Raw genomic sequence first — 25,772 nt, forward strand, 5'->3', positions numbered from 1 at the left:
TTCCCAAACATTAACAGCAGTATATTTTTTGCCATACTGCTGCTGTACACAATTAAGTGTAAAGAGTAAAAACTGTGAGAACGAGAATTCATTGCAGCATTAATTACAGTAATAAATAATTTCCTGTTCTAGGAGAAATAATGCATATTATTCACTGAGAAATAACTTAGAAAAAATAGGGTTTTTTTTACACATCACTGCTTGTATCTCATTGTGACAATTAAAATTCAGCCACAGGCAGAAGACTAGAAAACTTACATATTTCTTAGTCAACAGTTTTTAAACCTAGAAAAGATCTGTATGATGGATCACAGCACAAACACTGATTTCAGGGCTCCAAACCAAATTCACCAGAGGTCTGGAGCTAACCCATCTCTCCTGTCACTTGGATATTTTCTGACCATGTCTGCTGTATCTCATTGTAACATTACCAGTGCAGTTTTACTGGTCTTCATGTAGAGGCAGCCTCTCTACCACTGCTCCATCTCAAAAAATAGTGGAGGCTAATGTCGGAGCTTTACCCCCTACTTTATTCTTGGAAGAATCCTTTTGGCCTGGACAGAAAAATCCATCACATTGCTCAATAAACCAAATGTCCTTAGATCAGAACTATAATCCTGTAGCCAGGAGGAAGGCAAGTCCTTGCTACTTAACTCACCAGGACCTAGGGGTAACAGGAGTCAAGGATCTAGCAAGAGTGGGAACACAGAGATTTCTAACAGAAACAGATGGAAGCAAAAGGAGGTGAAGAAGGGCATGTGCTCAGTATGTCACTGATACCATGGCATGCCTCAAGAAAACCAGACACAAAGAGGGCTGAGAGCACCCAGAAAGGATACAAGATAGTAAATCAGCAGTGACTCATAGTGTGAGGCAAGATGCACACATTAAGGATGAAAATCACCATCAGCTCTCCACAAAAGACTCATCCAAACATGAAGCTTGCCAGTTGAGGAACAACCAGGAGACATGACAATGAGGACTTAGCCTGAACCCCTTGTTCTTTGTCACCATGTGTAATTCTGGTCAGACTACCTGAACAAACATCATTAGTGCTTATGAAAAGGCAAGCACAAGGAAGTAAAATCATTTATATGTAAAACTTAAGTCACCTCTCCTAGCTGGTGTTACCTTCTGTTACACTACAATCAGCATTTACCAGTCTCCTACTATTTTTGTTACATTAGTTGCTAGAGATGCAGGAGTAGGTCTTGGCCAGAGCCAGACTGCATCTTGGAGTCCAGCAGAAAAAAAAAATTGAGCAGCTGTACTCTACTGCTATTCACCCCACCAGTAGTTGTTGCTCAGGACTTGTATGAGACAGCTCATACAGAAATGTGTTCTTCAGAATTTCTACCAGATGCCTAAGCAAAAAGCAGAAAGGAAGGCAGGCCAGTCCTTTCCAGGTAAGATGGCTGCACTCTGCTAAATTGCTTCTGGCCTGCTGGCCCCAATGACAGAGGAACTTTCTAGTAGAGTATTTCGCAGAGCAGCAACATTAGGAGTCTGCTTTTGTCTTTTCATTTTACTGTCTTGACTCACACTCTTCACCTTATGGATGCCATTTTTACCCCTCTTCCCATCCCTGCTCACTACCATACCTACCACCTTCTGGAAAATGTTTTCTACTAGGAGCAATAAAGATGACAGCACATTCATGGTCAGGCACTCACCACCCATGAAAGGAAGGGATCATGGTCTTTTTAGGACATGAGTAATATTTATCCCTACCTTGGCATTAAAAGAACATTCTCTGTTCCTTGAGTCACTGAGCCTCACTACATTAAGTGGGGTGGATTCGCCTGCCAAGAAAAGTGTTTGCTCTGAATCTTTCATGTAGTTAGAACCACTGCTTGAGCACCAATATGACACGTAGTTAAGTTCTTCTTATATGCAGTTATTGCATACAGTTCTGCTTTGCACAATCAGGAGACATTAATAAAGGTTTGCTCTTTACCAAAGATGAACAATCAGAGATGGAGTCTCTGAACTTTGGTGCCTGGCCCAGTCAAAATGTTCTGGGAGCTTTGTCTGCCAGAGGTCAGAAGAGAAGGAGAAAAGCTGTAACTGCTGGGGCGCCTGGCCTGGTTGCAGAGCCATATTAAATCAAAGTCTTTGCAACTCTGAATCATAATTTCCATAGTTTAAACAAACACCTTCAAGTTCTTCCAGAAATTCCACCATGTGCTGTCATATTAAAACTCACATAAACTCACTACCAGCATGATTTCAGATGCATCACACAAAACAGCTGATCCAGCTAACAGGGTAACTGTAGGTGCCATCTAACACTAGAAAACTGATACTGGTCTGTTGATTCATCTTTTTCTGCCCTTATTTCCTTATTGACCAAACTCAAGGTTCACCCTACCCATGCATTCTCTGTCTACATATGTCTTTGTCTGACCTCTGTCACTGCCTTTCAGCTCCCAGTCTCAGTTTTCAGTCACAGGAATATCTTGACTCTTTTCAGGTACTTTCTGTGATTATTCTCTCTCCACAGCTTCTGTTTAGCCAGTCACAGATAAGCTCCAGCATGTGCAAGTGTTCATCAAACACAGCTCCTCTCTACAGTCCATGGAGTAGCTCCTTGTTCTAGCTTCCATGTCTAGCCATTTACTTCTAAACTGACTGTTATATAATAACAAAAACCCCTACACACTGCTAGAGAATGCAAAGTTTACATACAGAGCAAGGTCAAGTATTGCTTGGGGCTTCAGCCTGCATCTGGAACTAGAATCTGTGAAGAGAGTGGAAATGCCCTATTTGAAGGCACAGCAGTGTCGATAACTCCTTTCCCCAGCTCCATAGTTTGGCTTTATTTACCAGCAATAGGAAAAACACTTTACTGAAATTTTATATTCACAAGTGTGAAAGCAGAGTGCACCCTGCTTAGCTGTTCTGCAAGAGTGGTCCCACAGGAAAAAAATTAAGTCAACAAAAAGTGAGAATTAGTTCTGCCTTGTATAGGTCTTATTGCCATTTGGTTTTGCACAAGCTTTTCTGAGAACCTTCCACATCAACAGCCATGTACTGCATTTGTGCAGGATCTCTAACTCATGTAGTACTGCTGGTGTACCTGACCTAAATAAGAATTAGGGCTACATAGCAAAGGGGATTGTCAGCAAAAAAAGGCTCTTATTTGTTACAGCAGCTGGAAAATACTGAGAAGTATGCATAAGGTTTTATCAGTGGAAATTAGGAATAGATTTTTCAGGAGGATAGTACTTTTCTCAAAGAGTTAATTTATGATTTAGAAACAGTGGCCATTAATTGTGTCTTCCTTCTGTGGTTGCTCACCACGGCATCTTGCAGTGTGCTTTGAGAAGTGACTTATTTCTATAGAACTTGTTTAAAAAGAGTTCTTTGTAACCTGAATTAGTGCTCTCAACCAGCCCAGAGACACCCACACTGAGACAACTGAGCAGACAAGAGAGTAGGAATGGGCAATGTACCACCATTCATTGATCCACATCTTCTCCTCTTTAGTCATTCCAACAGGTTTTAAACCAATTAGTGCAACTATCAGCTTTCAGTTTATGCTATAGTCCATCACCTTCAACTCCAGCTCAGACACCTGAGCAAACATACATTTTCACCACACAGGGAAATTTTCATTAGTTTTAAAATAAAAGCAGCATTGTTTAAACCTGCAGTTGGTTGGCTAACAAAGTAGCTCCTCCTGGGTTTTGTAAAATAGTTTTTCACTAAGGGAAAACTGTAGCCATATATACAGCTTTGGAGGTATTCAACAATGTCTATTTATACATGTCATCAAGCCTATGAATGAAGCAGACATCACCATTGTTTACATTGCCTATAATCTAATTTTTCTGATTAAAATATTCCAATCTGATTCAAACTAGCACACATTATTTGACCATCTGTATGGCAAAAGTCACTCTACCACGACTGAAGTTTATGAAGAATTTTCAAATCTATTAACCTATTTATCTCTGTCTTGTTTTCACATTGATTTCAAAGGGAAAACAGCTCCAGCTGAAGATGTGCACTTTTGGAACTGTCAATTGAAAATGCAAATAATATGAATACTCAGAAATTATAAGAAGTTGTTCTGCAACTGATTTTGTGCTTAAGAAAGAAAACATGTCATTGCTTTACTGTAAATGCCTCGTTTTTTTGTCCCCACTCTATCTGTCAGAAGTAACTGTATCTGTTTGTTATTTTTATCTGCAATGTTTAATGTGGAGTTCTGTGTTTAGGACTGCATAATTGCTGTTTTCTTGATACAGAACATTAACTTTATGCTTCCAGTAACAACTTTATAATGAAAATGCTAATAAAAATGGGGCAGTGTACACTGCATATTTACAAATCTCTCTAGAGCTTAGCATGAGGCTTATCATAATTCTTGTCATCTCAGGATTGTATAGTCTACTGATACTGATTACACTGCAGAGTTAATTTAAAAATTATCTCCTGCAGGCCTGAGAGAATGGCAACAATTATAAATAACTTCAGGAAAAAAAAACCCACACCACATACTGAAAATGCTTTTAATATACAGATTTTCATTTTCTCAGTGCAGCAATATAATCACTGCAGAACCTAGAAATGCCCCATATTAATCACATTTCTGCTTGCAGGTTTATACTGTTTAATCCTATTAGAGCTGTACAGCATGTTTTCCCTTTGCTAGGTGATGTCAGACTGTCTGGAGACAGCAGCACAGCTGGAACACTGTGCAATTAAGTGGTGGTTTTATTTGTTCTTTAAAAGACTTTTTTTCATTGGGGGTTGCTTTCTTACACAGGCTGCTATGAGACAAGAAATGTTTTTAAGAATTGAAGTTAAGAAGAAACATTCTTGTGTGCTGTTGTTTCAGTCAAGTACAAAATCAACACCATGCAACCAGACTGAGATAGAAATGTATGCGACAAAACAAACTCTACCAGAAGCTTTTCAAAATTTAGCATTGTCAAAATAGATTATTTATATATGTATTAAAAAGAAAACCCACCAAGCAAATTCATAACAAAACATGCCTCTCTCCCCAAAAAGAAACCCCAACAACATCACAAACAAAACCCCACCAACAAATGAAACTCATCCCCATCCCCCAGATCAGAATCTAAACAGTTCCCTGCTTTCATTCTCTTCACCTTTACTGTAATTCAGGAAAAGGGCAAATATGTCTAGGCCAAACAGAAAAAGTAAATTCATAGTATGAATAGCATATTGTCATTACCACTAAGAGAGAGTGGTACTGGAAAAGGCAAAAAGACAGGTGTAGAAGAGAGACATCTTTGTTATAATATTCCTGCTGGGAAAGTTGCCACAGCTCTCACTGAACAGCAAGCTATTTAAAGGACAGCAGAGCAGAGAGAAAAGCCAGCATCAATCATGCTGATTTTGATTTATTAAGTCTACAGAATTAATTTGACAATCATGATATACCCAAACTGAAAATGATACAAATCTGACAGTTCTTTCATGATTTGTATGATATTCATTTGATTAGACATTGCATCATATGTTTGGCTTCAGCAAACTACTCCTCTGTTCTTAATCTTCAACAAAGTTCTGCAAGATCTGCATATCATCATGTTTTCTTCTATGAACCACCCCAACGACCTAAATACTTTTAGTTCCGCCTATTAAATATCTGTATTTTACATACAGACCAAAATATCCATGTTCTTTTCCACATACACTTTGTGCCACTGAAATGAACATCTTGTACTTTAATTACTGCCAGTGCTTCCTCCCCCCCATAAGCTTAAATAGAATATGAAATGCCTTCATCCATCAAGCTCAGTGCATAAGGGAACTGTAAATTCATTTAGTACTTGTTGATTCATTACCCATACATTAATATATGCCCAAGCCTTTCATCCAGTGCAGGAGAAAGGAAAAGTAATGGGGATTTCCTTACAAGCAAATAAAGGGTAGCTTGCTTATTGGAATAAGTTTTCCTTTTCTGATGAAAAAAAAAGCTGTTAGTTACAAAATTGTAGTAGAGAATGATGACTGCTAGTTATACTCTGACAGTTGTGTCAAATACATGCAACTGCATGTTTTTAAAACAGACAGCAGCTCCTTCTCATAAAAAAAAAGTCACGACAGAATTCAGGCAGTCTGCCTATTCATCTAACTACATTTTTCACAGAAGACAACAATTAAAGAATTTCCCATTTTGAAGGGTTGCAGATGGCACCTCTCAGACTCTGCAGCTCACAGATGACTCTCAACCCACTTTCACTAGTTTTTGAAATCAAGATGCTGGGCTTGGAGCAGTAGTGGCTGAAACACAGACTCTCCTGGCTCTGTATGAATAAACAAGCTAACATGGGGAAAAAAAAAATCTGTAGCTGATTTCTTCAGAGCCTGTCAGTTTCTGGAGGTCTTCAGATGCATCCAGGCTTTCTTCCAAACTACAGAACGAGACTGATGCAGCTACTGTGACCATCTAAATGACACTTCAGAGGAGCATTTACCTACTTAAGAAACAAGATAAAGTATCTAACTTATGTAATATTAATTGTTCATTAGACTTTGCATATTACAACTTTCACAGTTATCACAGCCTAATAATTCCCTCTGACATAAAAAAACCCAAAAACATCAATAACAGAAAAATATCCTTAAAAAGAGGGAAGTTGTAAACAAGTCCTTTTTCAGAGTAATATTGCTTGACTGGAAAAACATCACCACCTAATTGTTTTTTGTCCTTTACAAGCACATGCACTGCAGAGTGGCTGCGGAAATTCTAACCATGCATCCTCTTACCTCTCTTAGAGATGAAGGTCATGTGGATATTACACCATAATACTTGCAGTTTCACAGTTTTCCTAATATCACAAGTAGTGTTCATCTTTTGAATACTTCAGCTGCTAAAATGCAATGTTAACAACACTGAACTGGTTTGTCTTCAGGAAGTCTAAGAGAAAATTACTTCCTTTATCAAAGCTCCATCTGCTACAGGTGACAGAAGCTCCAGTTAAACACCCTAATTGGTATAAGCCATCTAAATTTCCTTTACTACTCTTTCAGTTTAAGCTTGTACCTTCAGGTTTCATTGTGTAGTGTCTCAAAACCAAACCAACTGTATGCTCTATCTGGGATTGTTCTTTCGGCCTTGCTATCAGTTTCCCTAGACCAAGCATGTTTAATTTGTAACTTCGGTGCTCTCATGACATGAATTGCTTAAATTGGGGAATAAAATAAAGTAACCTTTGTTGCTTGCACACCTGAACATCTCCTCTCTTCCTGCAGTGTTCTTCAGATAATTTTCTGTGTTATTTTAACAATGACTTAAAAATGAAGCTTTAAAGATTTCTTTTGGCCTCACTTCTCTTTCTCAGACAGAACAGCACAGTTGCGTAACACATGAACTACAGTCCCTAAAAACCATCTGCTCTGTCTGCTTTCATTAGTACATCACATGACAGGTTCTGGGGTTTATTTTTGTAACACAGACACCATTACTTAAACATCTAATCAAAATACATGAGTTTGGTTTTCATGTTTGCAGAGGGAAACTATGCTAATTAATAAGTTAATCACTCCTGTCATCTCAGCTGTCAATTCTGCAAAATTTGTTTAGCTAAGCTCACTTATGTATTGTGTACACTTCAGATTCTTTACACAACTGTTTACTTTTGCTCAGATTTATTATCTCCTGATATATTCTGAACCATAACTGAAGCCTGATTATAATCTCATTCATATTAATGAAAAGTCAGAAGGAAATACCTTAAAAATCAGAAAAGTCACTCAGATGTAATGGAATTTAGCAGAGCTGCAATCTGACCTTGAGACAGAAATACAGACTGAATTAAACACTCTCAGGTCAGCACTAGTATTCTGCTATAAAAACGACCATCAACTCTCATTAATAGGTGTGGGCTGTGACTGAGATCAAGGCGTTGGAAGCCATTAGTTTAGTGTGACCTCACTTACCTATTTTTTCTAGCGGATATACTGCAGCTGAAACAAAAATTCAGGGAAGTTCAATACTCCTAAATGTTCCAAAATCTCATCTGGATGCATTGGAGGAAATTAATCTGAGGACCAGCAGAACTTTTGCATACCTTGCAGTTCCCGTGCACACAGGCCATGTCTGCAAGAGTTTCAGTAGCAAAACTGTCAGTGACAGGTCAGAGCTCAGCACAGTGCAAACTCCCACATCACAGAGAAACATGTGTTTTAGTCCTCTCCTAACCTCTTGGAGGTCAGGAACGCTTCTCATCTCCATCACTGGGGAAGCCCTGGTCGTGGTGTTATTTCTATCAGGGCAAAATGAAGCCTTTCATTTTTGACTTCGGGTAAGTCTTGAAACAGTGCTCAATTTCCCCCTCCTTCACCCAAAGAACTGACACCTACCTAACACCTATCAGACCATCAATGACTGTAGCCTCTCCTGTCCTATCTTGTCTGCCTCTCTCACCACTTCTTAGCTCCTCTGACACACTTCCTTTCTTCTGCTCCCAAATAATGAGTTTGTAACAGTGGAAGCCTAATTTTCCTTTCCACCAACTACAAGCCCTACCAGTCATCTCTCACAAAGTACATGTAATGCCCTTGACATTCTGTATCTCTAATTCCTGGAGGGAAACAGCACTAACAGTAGTCCAGAAGATACTGTACTCATTCACCAAGGTGTATCACAGAGAAGAGCAAGCACAAATGTTTTCCCCAATCCCTCCACGCTGAGATATGATGATGACTACAACCATGGACATACATAGGATATATACTGGTGGCAAAATGGCACACTAAGTGGAAGGAGGACAAGAAACAGACTAGAGCAAAGTAGGAATTGAATGACTAAGTCTATGCCATTAAATAACTTTTTTAGATTATTATATCCATCTCTGAACTTTCTTTTAGAGTGTGCAGAATTGGTTCTTTCCAAACCAGATTTAAAACTATTTTGCTCCAGGAACACCATCTATTAGCCTACCAAGAGGGCTTACCCTGCCATAGAGTCCTCTAATAGCACCCAAGTAACGTTATCATTGCACCCTCAGGCACCAGAAGACAACCCCACCATCACCTGAGGCTTCCTGCCCTCAGAGCACTACTTCAGTGAGCTACAGACAGCCCCTTGGCATCAGACACTTCCAAAGTGGAAAGAAGCACACACCCATGTATTTTTGTCTTGCAACAAGGGCACCTGTAACAGGTGGAGATCCTGTAATACTAACTACTGCTTCATCAGCTGAAGTACTAAGCTGACATTTTTACCCTTGCAGCCCTAGAAATACCTAGAAAACTAAATCTTGGTTTTTCTTACCTGTCGTCTTACCTGATGAATTTAAATTTGCTGCTGTTATTCAAAACCATCCTGCCTCATGCCAGCTTCAGCCTTTATGGTACAGCACCTTGCATTCACACTTCAGGCAGTCAAAATAAATAGCAAAAAAAGAAGGTAAACAGGAACTTTTAAGAGCAGTAGGAAAAAAACAACACACAAAAATCAAAGACTCGGAAAGGAGCAGAACATTCAGAAAACTGAAATCTATGCTTCACTGAAGTCTACAGAAAACCAATCAATTTAGATACAGAATCAATCACGGTGCAGAGAACATCTTAACTTGGTTTCACTGTTTTAATAAGCAGAAGGCAAAGCTAATCATATGTAAATATATTTACCAGTACAATATTACTGATAAAATTCCTGCAGAACAGAATAAACAAGTGAAAAGGTCTGTAACCATGGTGGGCTACAATAATGCATGCACAACTGAGAGTCAAATGTACACCTGTACAGCTGTGAGTCAAGTGGGATACTGCTCAGCAAGGCAGGTGGCTGTCTCAGAACACTGCCGAACCCTGGTGAAAAGCCCAAACTCCACAGATCTGACACAAGGACAGAGTTTTAATGAAGGTTTCTGAGGTTAATGACTTCATGTTTGACAGATGTTGAGGAGCAGCAACTCTAAAGAGCAGCTGTGCTCAGGACGGTGGCAGTAAAGAGGCATTATACAGACAGGCAGCTTGTGTATATTGTCACATTATGATTCACTACAAAGTAAACAGTTTCAGTTTGGGCATGGGGTTGTTAGTTTTGGGGCTTTTTTTTTGGGGGGGGGGGGGTAGACATTGCCATTTTAGTATCTTCATTTAAGATAAACAGGCAAAATCTACCACTGATATTTTTTTTAATCCCCCCCCAGTAAGCTTAGACTCCATTCTCACTTTATGAAAATCAGTTTATACCATGGTCAAATATTCATTCTTAGATATTTTTAAGAAATGAAGTTTTATTCCATTTTACTGTAAAGGGACATATTACTCTTGTGAAATAATCCTCTGCACCTAATCCTAATAGTGCAAATTTCCTCTAACCTCCTTTAAAAACCCCACAAGGTAGCACAATATTCCTTATTCCACACAGCAGAGTGAAGGACAGGCTCTGCTTAAAGCAGTAAAAAAACCTGCTCCTGATACTAGATCTAGGTTAAGGGAGCCTGAACAAACTTTAGAGTCAAGGCAGCTACACAACCCTTGTTAGGCCATAGCAACTCTTCAGCTGCATTCAGATGGGTGCATCTAACAAATTTAGTTAGAGCAAAAGCCACCTTTTAACATAAAACCAGAGTGCCTTTAAAAAGGTATCTCATTCCACCCGTTTCTGTATTCATACTAAAGCCACCAATGACACCATCTCCAGCTTTGCCTTAGTGCTATTTGCTTCTCTGATGCCTTTCCTCAGGAGCAACTCCTACTTCTAAGGAGACAGGCAGCAGTGGAAATAATTCCTTAGCTATCTTGAATGCCAGTGCCTACACCTGGAGAACCAGAGCAGCTGCAGAAGTGAAAATATTAGGTATACATCTCTATTGCAGACAGGAGGCAGGAAGCCAGCTATAGCAGCCGGAGTTCCCATGTCATGTGGATACCCTATTTCATGAACCCACACTCAGTTGTTGGAATCCAGCTTAAGGAGATATTTGCAAGCTTATCCATTAATTTAAATTGGAAACATCTCCAAAAAACATTAACAGATTATCTTATTAGTTGGAAGACAGATTAACCAATTTATTATTATTCAGGGAAACATTAATATACAAATATAGCCTACATATTAATATATATATGTTGATACAATACATATCAATAAAAATGCTCTGCTCTTAATGTATATGTTTTCAGCAACCTTAAATAAACAGAGTTCAGTTCACACGGCATTTTCCATTCCTGTCACCTCCTCTTTTTTCCTGTCAAAGATAAAGCTTGTGTAAAGTTTGGAAAAATAAATATTTCACTTTATTAAAATAGCTATTTTTAAGATATAAAGTCATGTTTACAGGAAATTATTTCTCCAAAGAAAAAGTGATGTTATCAGATGACAAATGATTCAGACTGTCATAAACTACATCTCCCTCACTCTGATTACAGGGCCGAAGCATGATTTCATGGGTTAGGTTTTCCTCTTGCTCAAAGGTGTATGTTAGGGTTTTGCTGCTCCCCAGCAGAGGAAAAAAAACCAAAACCCACCACAACAAATAACCTAAAGCTTTCCAGAACTGTCTAACCAGACTTCAGTATCAGAGCCAAGACATTTAGTACTCATACTCAATTAATATAAAATAATGTTTGAGTTTTCAGTAGGTTTAGCTATGCCCTTATTCACCACAAAACCACTATAAAACCTGAATTAAGGTGGTTAGAACTGGCATGGCTGGCTAAGGAGGAGTGCAATTACAGGAAGAACAATCTTAGTGAACACCACAATAGACAAGAAAGGTGAATAGCAGTGTATTTTTATTTAAGCATTTGGATTTTTACAAGACAAATACTAGGAAGGATTACACAGACAAGTAAATGCATGTTTTTAAAATCACCATTAAAACACAGCATTAATTGTGCCTATGTGTTTTTCAATGGAAATTTAATTTTCAGCCAACATTAAGCGACTTTACCATTGCAGCAATAGCTCTGTAAAACTGCCACACAGGCTTACAAATCATGCTTATTGTATTCCTTTCCCAGCTATTTATCCAATTTTGGTTTATACCCTCATTGGCACCATGGGATTATGACTTATCTCCTTAAAAATCACCAACACAGTAGAATAGAAAAGAAAAAGTGAATTACCCGATTTAAAACAGAGCTTCAAGTCCCGCAGTGGTTTTTGGTGCTGGTTTTATTTTAATGCTTGGAATTTCTGAACAAATACTCTAGGTTAGAGGTTTAACTCTATTTTACATTAAGACAAACTAGAATGGCAAACATCACCCAATAAATATGACTGAGGAGGAGTAGCATGAGAAGATCTCTGGAAAAAGGATGGAGCGGCTCCTGTTGGAGGGCATCTTAAGGCACTTGGAAGAGAAGGTTATCAGAAGTAGTCAGCATAGATTTACCAAGGGGAAATTGTGCTTAACTCACCTGATAGCATTTTATGATGCCATAACTGAATGGGTAGATTCAGGGAAACCAGTGGATGTAGTCTACCTTGATTTAGCAAGGCCCTTGACACAGTCTCCCATGACATTTTAGTGAGCAAGCTGAGGAAGTATGGGATGGAAGAGCAGACAGTGAGGTGGGTTAGGAACTGGTTGCAAGACAGAGTTCAGAGGGTGGTAATGAATGGTGCCAGGTCCAGCTGGAGAGCTGTGACTAGTGGTGTCCCTCAGAGATCAGTGCTGGGGCCGGACCTGTTCAACATCTTCATCAGTGACATTGATGAGGGCACAGAGTGTCCGCTCAGCAAGTTTGCTGATGACACCAAGCTGGACGGCTTGGCTGATCCATCTGAAGGCTGTGCAGCCATCCAGCGAGACCTGGACAGACTGGAGAGCTGGGCACAGAGGAACCAGATGAAGTTCAACAAGGACAAGTGCTGAGTCCTGCACCTGGGGAGGAATAATAAACTCCACCATGACAGGCTGGGAGGTGATCTGCTGGAAAGCAGTCCTGTGGAGAGGGACCTGAGTGTCTTGGTGGATAACAAGTTAAACATGACACAGAGGGACCTGAGGCGTTTTAGTCTGGAGAAGGGGATTTGATAAATATTTATAAGTATCTGAAAGCTAGCATGGAGCAGGGAGGACAGGCTCTTCTCACTTGCTCCCTGTGACAGGACAAGGAGAAATGGGTGTAAGTTGCAGCAAGAGAGGTTCCACCTCAACACAAATACACTCCACATCTGCTCAGATTTACTCACTCATTTATCAGTTTCTGAGAGAGGCACTTGCTGGAAAGATAAATCTTTACATCTTTTGGTTGGCAGTAATATTATCTCAGGATTCTGCCTTGTCAACAAACCCTTTATGTTTCCCGTCACTGCACTATCCACATCAGAATGTGGCACTGCAGAATACACTAAGCAAGGGAGCTGATCCAGCCTGAGAAGAAACAGTGAATGCACAGATGTGTAACCACTGCCTGTTCCTTTATATGAGTGAGGGCAGAAGTCATTAATGAAACAGGTCAAAAACATGCCAGCACCAATCACCATGTCATACACATCTGCAGAGTTGCAGCGTGTTACAGCATCACAGGTACATCCTGCTTGCCTCTCTCTACATTCTGTGCTTCTGCCCTGCTGTCAAAATCAGATAATCCCAGAGCATGGCAACCTTAGGATGCTTTTTGAGCATGGAGAGGAGAGATACATCAGCAATCTCTAGTGAAGTTCTCTCTTACTTGGGCAAACAGAATCCCCAAAACATGCAGATAGTTTTTGAGAGGTAAACTTCTTAACTATGTGATCTCTCCCCCAAGGAGAAGAATTAGCATCCTTCACATCACCTGACTTCACCCCAAAAGTCAATGCATAAACAGATGCATTAAATCAAAACCCACTAGAACCTTTTACATGCAGACATGCACACCGGAACACATGGTTGTGCTGCAGTGTTCAGACACCAGAATTATGTGTAAATACAGAATCTGATCCATTTTATTCCATGCAGTTGTTTGCAGTGCCATATACTGCACCTAACCTGCCTACAAGGACTTCTGCGAGGTAAAAACCTGTTAGTTTGGAAGCAGAAAATAGTGAGCTTGCAAAAAAACTCAATAGAAGGATGCTCATATGTAAGAATTTAAATGCAGAAAAAAATCTTATGGTAGTTTTCATAAGGTATTTGCTTCCTAAGTAAGAAAGCCTTACAAATGCTAACAGGGATAGAAAATTGTAAAATTGATCCTCAAGAAAACAGGTTATGCTTCATGATGACAGTGAATCCTATGTCATTAATTATTCTATTTGAATAAAAATATTGAAGTCATTTTTGAACAGTTAAATTTGGTATTTAATACTTTCCAAATGCTAGAACCATACAACACATTCATCACTAGTGGGAATGGGATGCCAAGAGCTAAAACAATGTAAGACTTCTCTGTAACAAGGAAAGCAAAAGATGCTTGCCTCCTTCCTTGTTTTCCTATTTAGATTTTCCTTGCAAAAACTAGATGTTTCTTATTTTGTTAGATATAAACGATTATCAAGTAGTAGAGCTCTTCCTGCATTGCCCTCCCTTGACAATGAGCAAGTAGATAAATAATAAATCACTGCTGTGGTTGAGAACTGAACATTCAGAGTAGGATTTTAGGTTATTTTTCTATTATCAGGGTATCAGAAGTTACTTTTCAAGCAAATATGTAATTGCAGTTTATTTGCTTTTAGGAAAAGTTACAATTTCATCAGTTAAAGACTGCTTCACAATAAACATGCACACCTTTATAAAGCAAATATAAATCATAATTTAAATATTAAGACATTTATAGAAATACATACTACCAGTGAAATAAAGAGTATTCTGTTCTTGCCAATATGTCACTTGATCACTGAGGAAAGCTGCCTTTCCAAGTCAGTTGAAGTAAACATCCACTCCCCAGCCCTACCACTTGTTATAGCTGAGTGTAGGATGTTTACAGGAACTAAAAATTAGCTTAACAATATAAATACAGCATTGGCTTTCAAGACATCCAACAAATGAATCTGCACAAACATACTTCAGTTATAACTTGTGCAACGCATAAAGCACATGCAACACTTAAGCCAAACCATCACTATTAAGATGGAGGACATTTTAAACATTTAATCTTAACTAAATATCTGAACCAAGTAATACACATGTACAGTCCCTGCTGCATCAAAATGGAAGTAACCCAGAGCCTGCGGAGGTCACACTCAACAAGGCAACTTGATCTAGCTGAGGATACCCCTGCTTACTGCAGAGGGACATGGACTAGATGACCTTCAGGGGTTCTTTCCAGCCCAGACCATTCTGTGATTCTGTTGAACTTACCTGCCAAGGCTCCTGGTGCTCAGCATAGATACCTTCTAAAAATCCCGAATTAACTTTCAAAAATGAAACTCAAGATAAAAATAAATACGGGAGATTAATGGGGCGGTATAAACTGGGCAATGGTCCTCAAACATTTTTTTATACAGAAATAAACCTTTGTGTTTAACATTCCAACACTAAGGAAAGTGTGCTAAATTTTACAGCTTTTGTTACTACATATGTGCATCTTCCTGTATGTGTTGTGTTTTCTTAAACCTATTCCCATTCCACCTCCAGAAATTTCTCAATGTACTCTTACTTAAATCTTTCTCATTCTTATTTTCCTGCATATGGCATTAGCAACTCAGAAACAGAAGTCATCGTAACATCAAGAGAGCAGAATACTATTACTGTAGCTTTAACATCTTAGATTTTACAGTTATGTTTCATTTAATGTCTAGTCTCAAACAAACATGATCTTTGCAGTCCAGGAAAAGACTACATCAGAAAACCAAATCAGCCAAGAAACCAAGCCTCAACATTCTAAAAGCTCATCTGAACAGGTGTTGTGGAGATGTACTGGGGGAAGGAATCACAGATGCAGATTATTTCATACACAGAGGAAAAAGCAAGGGAAGCTCTCCAAATGCTTAACAGTAGCTCTTTGTATGAAGGAAAATATTAGCTCAAGCATTTCTGCTGAATGCAGCCATGAGTTCACAGCAAGGGATGATAGTGCTTCATGGAGGCCAGTCTAGTCACTGAGGACTTTGAAGCAGTCATTAAAAAACACCTGAAGGAAAACTATAGGCAATTCCAGACCCCAAGCATGAATCCTCACAGGCACTCCACTTCCTCAAGGAAGGACCTTCATATTCCTCCCTAGCTCCTATCTCCAACAGTAACTGTACGTTGCACCTGCATATACAACATGATAGCCACCCAAATTCTGCTGCAGACATCCAGACGACCCAATCTAGCTTTCATTCAGATACTCTTCATTTGCTTCAAAATAAATGCACTGCAAAACATCAGAAACTGATCCATGATCCTTTATAAATAAAAACAATAGTAACAAGCTTCATGTTAACAAGACAGGTTAACTTGTTTCTTGGTCACCAGGAAGACAAGTCAAATACACCTCCTGCACTCCCAAAATTCAGTTATAGCTGTGGCTCTGTGCTGCCTAATTCTGCAATACCTGGTGCAGCTCCTCCTCCCCAAGAGCAGAATTACACAGCTAGTAGGCCAAATTTCCATCATCCTTTCCAAATATCCCAGTACTGCGAGCTGATCCAGAGTCACATCATAAATATTGATTTGGACAACATATTAGTGATGCCAACTGTACTGGTTTGAGGCTAATTGAAATATTTTACTGAGATAAATTAAATCCTTAGCTGTAAGAAAAAAAAAAAAACAACACAAAAAAACAGTACCCTCCATCACTCATTCTTCTGCTGAGAAATGCAACTAGCCAAAATATAGATAAGACACTCACTTCTCACACACTTCTCAGCTCTCACTTCAGTTCTGCTTCTTTCTGGTGGTCTGGTCTCTGTGGTTGCCTCTGCCCTAACTCTAATCCAACCTAACCCTTTTTCCCTCTAACCTCCTTGTCATCCTTTTGACTTCTCACCTCAGATCTCCAGACTTATCATGGATTGATCTGGTTATTTCTGAAGGGAGGGAAAGATTAGGGGGGGAGAGGAGGTTTGAGTCAGGAGCCCTCCTAGTAATCCAATTGTTGTGGGAGGGGTATTGTGTTTTTGTATTACTTTTAACTTATCTATAACTGTATATATATGCTTGTAAATCATGCTAAGCTGTAAATATAACTTCATTCCTTAAATTTCAACTCAGGTGAGTCTAGTCTGGGTGATTTCACAAGGTGGGGGTGGGGAGTGGGTAACACCCAAACCAACATACCAACTTCTTCAGCAGCAAGCCATGTTTGAGACTTGTTAAGGTTTTCAGTAATTTTTGTTTCATGTATAGAAAAGGAGAACCTTGTATTTAAAAAAAAAAAGGTAAAAAAAAAATCCAAAGAAACAAAATGCAATGTACTTTTAAAATGTATTTATTTCCTGCAGTTAGAAGTCACTTCAGTTTGTCTTCATGTGCAAACATACGACAGCTATGTTTGAGTACAGGTATTAGATACTACAACAATAAGTATATACACAAAATTTCATAAGACTGGATTAATAAACTGCACATGAACTGAACTTATAAAACCCCCATAAACCTAAAAAGCACTGCTGTCACCTGGTACATGGAAAAGTTAAGACAGTACTAACCAAAACATCTACTAGATTAATTATGAGTTAACATGTTTACTTTCCAGGACCGAGAAATTTGAGTAGTTTGAATTCTGATAAATTAAACAGAAAAATTTTCACTTTAAGTGAAAGGTAATCTTTTACAGAATCAGTATAGCCACGCTGAACAAATACTACTTGGCTTTACTATACTACCAGATAAATTAAGCAGTTTTTCTTCTGTTAGGGAATAAAAAGACATTTTGGGAGGGAAAAGAATAGAGGGGCAAAACTTCAAAACTATTTCTTCATAGGCCACTCCTTTGAAAATGGAAAGCCAGAGAGAAACAATGAGAGAAAAAATCTCTCATAAGATCCAGGAAATAGTGTGTGCAGATCCCACTCCAAGAAAAACGGAAAGTGCTGTAGCAAGTTCGCAGATAGCTATTTCTGTTGATATGATGCTCTAAGATGTTCTGGAACTGATTCAATGAAGAGTTAATTTTGAAGAAGTGCTTTCAAAAGCTGTTATTTACATGAAAAACAAATCTCTGTAGTGCCATTGTGAGGGGCAGCATAAACCAAGGTGATCATACCATGAACAAGTGTATACACTATGCATTGTTAGTGCACAAATACATCCCCTGTCTTTATTTTTCTAACCTTTATTTTGACCTTGGGTTTTATCCAGCTTACAAACAATAAGAACACCACCCACTCATAGGAGACTTGGAACATGGAATTTCAGGAAAAAACAAAAAAGCAAGGCACATCAGATAATATTCCTGCTAGGTATTTGACAGCATTTATAATAATTTTTACTAAGAGTTGCTAGAAAAGGCAATTCATTAAACCAAGTCTGACTTACAGATAACTGTGCAGGAAATTAACCACCACTTGCCATTACATTCCAGTGAAGCAAAACACGTAGCTCATACTACAAAGCAGCGAAGAATTCTGCTGTGCCATGATACACTCGCAACAGGTTTCCATCTCCATTTCACACTGGAGTTCAAGAAATCATATCTGTACTATTCATAACAACCAGGTTAATTCATTTGAAGAAAATCCAACTGTGTCTACAAAAACAGTGTTAAAATATAACAGATGTATTCGTGACAGCTTTTCCTTCCAATGCTGTCCAAGAATAGCCAGGTGCAGCAAACATCTGACTGAAAGCTAGAACTGACACAGCTTCCAGTCGGGGATGTTTACAGCAACAGACTACTACTATACATCTCTGCAACTGTCGACCAGTGTGAAGCAGCAGGTCACCTTTAGAGGGGAAAAGAAAAAAAACCCAAACAAACAAGCCACAAACAGATTGAAGACAAGCTTCTGCAACATTCCAACCTATGACTGCTCAGCTAATTCTGAAGAACACCTTATTTTCACATTCAAGAATAAAGTTCTAGATTCAAAATTTGCCTTAACAGAGTTTCTAAATGCAAGTTATTACAATATAAATTCTCAACTTTATATTGAGAATATAAATTCTCAATATAAATTGAGATGGTTTTGTGTTCAGATGTCTTTATTTTCTGTTTATAAATATTTTATTTATGCATTTGAAATACATACAAATAAAACATTTTTCTTCACGTTTCCGTGACTGTATTTTCTCATTTCTGCAGCTCTCAGAAACAAATTGACTTCTACTTTGAACATATTGTGAAAGTTGCAGGTAAAAATCTAAATAATTATGAAAGAAAAGTTAAATAAAGCTATATGTAAAGGCAAAGATAACAGTGAAACAGATGATGTCCACAAGAAAATATCAGGAACTTGACAGAATTCTGAAAACATTTACCTTCAGTATCAGAATCCCTACTGATCAGTTTAAAATGGTATCACAACTAACTTAAAACCAAAACACAACAAAACAAACAAACCAAAAATCAACCAAACAAGACAAGACAAACAAAAAACCCACTTATCTTTGAGTAAACAGCAACAGAGAGACAGGGTGTGAGGGAAAATAACAACACCATCAGAATGGAATCATTTCACTTCCCATCTTCAACAAGTTGCTATCAAAATTCCCACAAGACTCTGTTCTGCGACAACAAAATTTCTCTTAACTGAACCTTCATCATATTAATAAAATCTAACATTTGCAATGCCTAACACTTAAGAATAATTTAAATCAAATAATTTACTAGGTGTATTACACTGAATTTGCTGTTGCACATTCTTCTCCCTCTCCAATTCCCCAGTTGTGAACATAAGTAATCAGAAAGTCAAATTTCAAAGTACCCCTCTGATACACCTGCTACCGCAAAAGTTTTGCCTATCATTGCAATTGCCATGGAGGGTGTGACACTGCTATCAGATGATTTTTTTTTCCAAGTCCTAAGTCTGGCTTGATCATATTCACCTAATACTTAAACATCTTAATTTTGAGGCTTACAAATGAATGCTTTCCTTTTACTAACAGAGTTGAAAACAGATTGGTATATTCTCATTAAGCACTGTTTTCTCTTTCAGAAAGGAGCAATTTTTCCAAGTAAAAAGTTTTGTAGTGCTCAACTTCAGCAGTTTAAGATTGTTCTATGGGGCTGTTGTTTAGGTCTCCAGAGCAACTCACAAAACAACATTTAGGAGATAAGAAAACCAACAATATTCAAGATTTCTTTGTTAAAGAAACCAAATTAAACCCAGTTCTCAAATAAAAATTTCTCCTGAAATATGGAAACTTGCTAGTAGTAAGTGAATTTCATGATTACAGCAGTATGCCAAGATTAATGAGGAAGCTGCATGCAGTCACTATGGATACCATGCTGACCTTCATTATTTTTAAGAATAAATACTGAAAAAGCCAGCGGTCATTTGCAACAAAGGCCTCTTCAGGCTGCTCCAAAACTGAAAATTCCTATTTTACATTGAAAAGAAATAGGCTATTTCATGCAGAGATAGGCACACAGTATTTGACTAATTAGGCTGCTGAGCACTAAGTTGCAGTGAACCATTTCTTAGACTGCTTTGCTTTTACACTTATTTCTCAAGAAGTAATCAAGGTTACTACAAAAGCTCCTACTGGAAGAGTACAAACTCTCCCAAAACTCCTTGTTTTGACATATAAATCATCACAAACCATCCAATACACAAAAATGAAATCTCTTGCTTCTTTATCAAGCTCATTGTTAAGTATATATGCTTGCACAGAATCTTTAAGTGACTGTATTTATATAAAAGGAGTTTACGTTTTCATTTCCAAATGCCATAGAAGCATTACAGATCATTTTGTACAACTACATGCTTGAAAGATAACTTCTACAGAAGTTTAATCAGAATTGAAGCCACGTATTTTATTTATTAAGAAACATCTCCAGCTGTTCTCCCAAACACAATTTAAAAAAGAAAAAGTAGACAGCATACTCCATTTTTCATTGAACTCACTGTTGTCTCATTCTTTGTAATGCTCAAAGCACTGAAAATGAACAGGATTTATTCTCATGTAATCACAAACTGAAGAATATTGACTGCTTGTTTCTGTTGATGCCCTTAATTGTTGGGTTGTTGTTTTTTAAGAACAGTAATAAAGATTTCATTCTTTGACATGTGAAATCCTGAAATCCCATCCTAACTCCACATGTAAAGAACACACAGGAAGATGCAATTTTTGAAGACTACATGAAAGCGCTTCTTACACAAGATGCTTAACTATTTGTCATTTCCCAACAGTTAAGTATGGTTACCTGCCCAGGAATTTTGTGTAGCTGCCACTATTTACTACATCCAGTTCTGGAGCCCCCATAACAAGAAGGATATGGACATGCTGGAACATGTCCAGAGAAGTGCACAGGGATGATAGAGGACTGGAGCACCTCTCCTACAAGGACAAACCAAAGAGTTGGGGCTGTTCAGTCTGGAGAAGAGGAGGCTCCAAGGTGACCTTCTTGTGGCCTTTCAGTATCTGAAGGGGGCCTACAAAAAAGCTGTAGAGGGACTTTTTAGCCTATCAGGTAGTGACAGAACTAGGGCGAATGGAGCGAAGCTGGAGATGGGTAGGTTCAGACTGGAAGTGAGGAGGAAGTTCTTCACCATGAGAGTGGTGAGACCCTGGAATGGGTTGCCTAAGAAGGCAGTAGAGGCCCTGTCCCTGGAGGTGTTTAAGGTCAGGCTGGATGAGGCTCTGACCAGCCTGATCTAGGGCAGGGTGTCCCTGCCCATGGCAGAGGGGTTGGAACTAGCTGATCCTTGTGGTCTCTTCCAACCCTGACTGATTGTATGATTCTATTCCAGAATAACAAAAAAAGATTTATTACTGAGAAAGGGAAACCATTATGTTAGCTATAGTTTGCATTCATGAACAATTTTCAGGTTAAAGACATGCAGGCCACTAATTTACAATCTTCCGAAGCCTCAGGCATTAATTTACCAGTCACACTGAATATCACTGCACCTTACATGAGCATCTTGAGCAGAAGAAAGGAGGTGGGGAGAAAGGGAAAGAAAAAGGGTATGGAAGGGAAAACCAAAAGAAAGCTTCTTCCTTCTCCCTGTACCTTCAGATAGCCTCACTCTACAAGTCAGCATGACCACTCTAATTCATTAATTTGAGACCTCAGTTGTGACACAGAAATTGTTAAATGTAAAAGGAGTCAAAAGGAATGTATCCACATAGGCATGCTAGGTGTGTGTTCTGCAGTCAAGGTCTTGACAAGTAGTCTCAGATGTGGGGCAAAGAATAAAATCATAGATTTAGTCTGTTATGGCCAAAAATAATGGCAAAATAAGATACCTCCTGTGGTCCCACTGCAGTCTCATATTCCTTGGGCTGAACAACACAGCTCAGCCTGAAGAACCCATATTTTTATCTACAGGATACCATCCTGGCCCTCCCTTTAGGTGGAATAACACACCCAAGGAGTTACTCAGCTACATTACATCTTTATTTCAGACAACTCATGAAGTTCTGCAGTAATCAGTTATCACTGCAGTCACTACAAGAGGGAAAAAGTAATTTTGCTTTAAAAGTGAGCTAAAAGAATGACTCATGAAAATCCCAAACAATAGTTTACCTGCAGTCAAGAACAAAAAATAAAAAAAGAAGAAAAAATACTGGCACCCTTACTTGTACTTCTTTTCCCTGGAGCACAGACATTAAGCACTATATACTGCCCTATGCTATACAGCAACGTGCACTGCTACTGTCACTTTGTTACACTTTGAACTTTTCTAGCAGGACAGCCACATGGCAGTGCAACGGCCATAAGAGAAACCTACAACTGAAAACTTTGGAGCAACTTGGATACTCTGACTGCATTTGGTCACATTTCACAGAAAGTCACCAATTATGTTCTCATAGAAGTATTCCTTTCTCAGAATTACCAAGAAATCTTGATTGTACAAACTTGACATGTTTAAAGTAACTCAAAACTGCTGTCCAGAGCATAGTTCAAATTTCATTGTTATGGGTATCTACTTCTCTTTTCATCTCTCTTACAGAAAAGAAAGTTTTGCTACCTTCCCTGATGAAGAGCTATGCTAGATGTAGATTACTGAATCTTGAGTAGATTCTTAAAGGTACTTAAATACAAACTATTAAAACAAAAAAAAATATTTCACAGCTACCTCTACAAGACATGTCTCCATATTTTCCTGAAGAGTCTTCCAATCTGGGCCCATAGTCTGTCTTTTGTCTTTCAAGGTCACCAGTATTTCTGGTCCAAGATGACAAAGCTGTCTGTAGGAAATGAGTTCTGTTTGCAAAGGCATCTTTAAGATTTAGAAGAGCCTCCAATCTGAAAAATACAAAGAAAGTTCACACTACTAAAGTTACAGTAACCAATCTGATCATTTGTTCATTAGGAGCATGGAAGACAGAAGAAAGAGTGCCAAAAACAATCCTAACACATGACAAGGAAGAGTAACAAAGAATACATTAAATGTATTGTAATCTGTAATGATGCTCTTTCCAGTAGTATCAGAAGAGCTCCACCTATAATAAAAAGCTAAACAATTCAGTCTTTACTGTAATTTTCATTACCATGTTTCCTAAAATGCTGACACCCTCCATGCCTGCCAACTCAAACATGGCCAAGCATGAATAAAAAATGGAGACCAAAAAAGCACCATGAACATGTCATTTGGTAAGTTAGGTGTTTGGTGGTTTTGTTTTGTAGCTGAGTGGGTATCAATTGAGTCTGGTTTAGCAGACTCAAATCAATAACGCATTTAACACAGTCATTCACTTAGTGACTTTTCACTCACATTTGCATTTATAATTCCCTAGTGATATCAGCTACCAGCAATAGTTCTCTAACTCTGATGGAAATGAGTTGAGAATTTCAAGGAGATATTCAGACTACCCATGTGTCCTTCTTCAGCAAACAATCAGTCCAAGAATTAAATCTACACCTTATTACAAGATCACTGGAAAAGCTGCTGTGGACCAGGGCACCAAGACGTCTATAGGCAATACTAAAACAAATACTCCCATTTTAAGGGTAATTTTGTGTGAACATACTCCAATCCTTACAAACAAGCGATCCATTCTTTCAAGTACACACATACACCCTGCTTCCACAATGGAAACTGTCCAAAACAGTATATGATCATGGCATCCACTTCAGGATGAACCATCTCAAAACCAAAAACCATATAAAAAGCCCCGAACACACACACACACACCACAAAGCACCTCTGAACTACTCTGAGAATGATTATCTTTACTTAACATGTAGGTTTTGCCAAGTTCCCTTCAGAAAATAATTTTCAGGATTTATTGACAGTAATTTGAAACAGACAATGTGCTGGCAAAACAGTTCATTTTGAAAACATCATTCCATGTTGTCAAATTAATCTTAAATAGGATCTGACAAACACAATTAGAAAATTAGTACGTTTATAGTCTCTCTCTCTCAGAAAGCTCCCCAATCAAGCCACCTCCTTCAATAGTTTGTACAAAATAAGAATACAAAAAAAACCCAAAACTTTCCTAATCTGTAGATATGCCAGTTTGACAAATTTAAGTCATGTTTCCCTACAGGGAGCAATGTAATGATTAAAATTTAGTTACTGAACTACTATAAGAAGAAGAGGTAATCAGGTTTTGATTGTTTGGTTCTGGTTTGGGGTTTGATTTTTTTGTTTGTGTGTTAGGTTTTTTTCTTTGATGGTTTGTTTTTTATGAGAAGACAGAAGTGGGTTTTGGCAGAAAACTGTTTTAAAAATCTTGAAAATAACTGATTTTCATATTGACTTAAAGGTTTTGTTTACCAAGTACCAAATGCATTAGCCTTCCTCTACTGTATTCCAGACAGGCTTAGCAGTATCCTACAGAAAAAAAATGTCACAGCATTCACAGAAGATTCCTGATAAGCACATGAACCACCACACTCACATCTGAGACAGTCAAAAGCAGAAGTAGAAAGCCTCACCAAATTCCAGAAGGCACATGGGACAAACTCATTTGGAATTCATTTTTGAAGATGACAAAGATGATAATGAACAGTTAAAGATTTATCAAAGCCCAACCTTGTACGAAGAGCTAGGGGATGAAAACTGAATGAACACATAATATACTTTGACTTTAGGACAGCTTTGGAGACATTGTGCCACCAGTCTCACCTGGGAGTTAAGGAAGTGTTAGATTGATCTAAACGAGTTATTGTCTCAAAAACTACATGAGGCAATAGCCTTACATTTAATGCAAGCAGGTGCTTTGTGGTTAAGACAAAGAAAGAAATATGCCAGCTCAAGAGGGTCTGGAATGCATTGGAGGAAGGATGCCCTTGCCCTCTTGCCAAGTTAGCATTTGTTCCGCTGAGATAAGGAAGTCCGCTGTTCACTGTGCAAAAGGCAATAAAATACAGGTGTCCATGACTCCCAACTCAATTGGTGGAAAAGGTTAAAGTTGCCCTTTCCCCTTAGCACATGTGCACATCGGGAGGTGATGCCTTCTAGTAAATTAAGGAGTACCTCATGGAGCAATCAAACTACTCTCTTGACAAGGAATAAAAACGCCTTGAACACACTGGCAGATGTGCATCCACTAGTGAAAGCAAGACATCACTGGAACCCTGGGTGGTGATCCAGGCCTTTACCTTCTCTGTCTAACTGCTTCTACCCCTTTATTTCAGACTCATTATACACACACCCATGTAACTTTAGTCAGGCAGTTAATTAAATCTCTTTCTGTATAGTGTAAGCCTTCTTAATTCGACCCAAGCAAATCATCAAATCTGAGTCACTCCCTTTTCCCCTCCTCCCTCTTGGGTCGAGTGGGACATGACAGGAAGCCCAAGCTCAATGGACATAAAGAAGCTGAACTGGAAAACTGGTCATGTCTCTGCCT

The 25,772-nt window shown here is 38.5% G+C and overlaps 1 protein-coding gene across 1 annotated transcript in view; it reads right to left on the bottom strand.

Moving 5' to 3' along the window:
• Positions 1-25,772, bottom strand: part of ZFAT (zinc finger and AT-hook domain containing) — a 102,312-nt gene that overhangs the window by 62,803 nt on the left and 13,737 nt on the right. Inside the window, exons 4-5 of the mRNA XM_064154331.1 lie at positions 23,048-23,217; positions 9,272-9,359 (exon numbers count right to left, since the gene is read on the bottom strand). The gene's annotated coding sequence lies outside the window, so the exon portion shown is untranslated. The remainder of the gene's footprint in view (positions 1-9,271; positions 9,360-23,047; positions 23,218-25,772) is intronic.

Source organism: Pogoniulus pusillus, chromosome 14 (assembly GCF_015220805.1).
Source record: "Pogoniulus pusillus isolate bPogPus1 chromosome 14, bPogPus1.pri, whole genome shotgun sequence".
NCBI lineage: Eukaryota > Metazoa > Chordata > Aves > Piciformes > Lybiidae > Pogoniulus > Pogoniulus pusillus.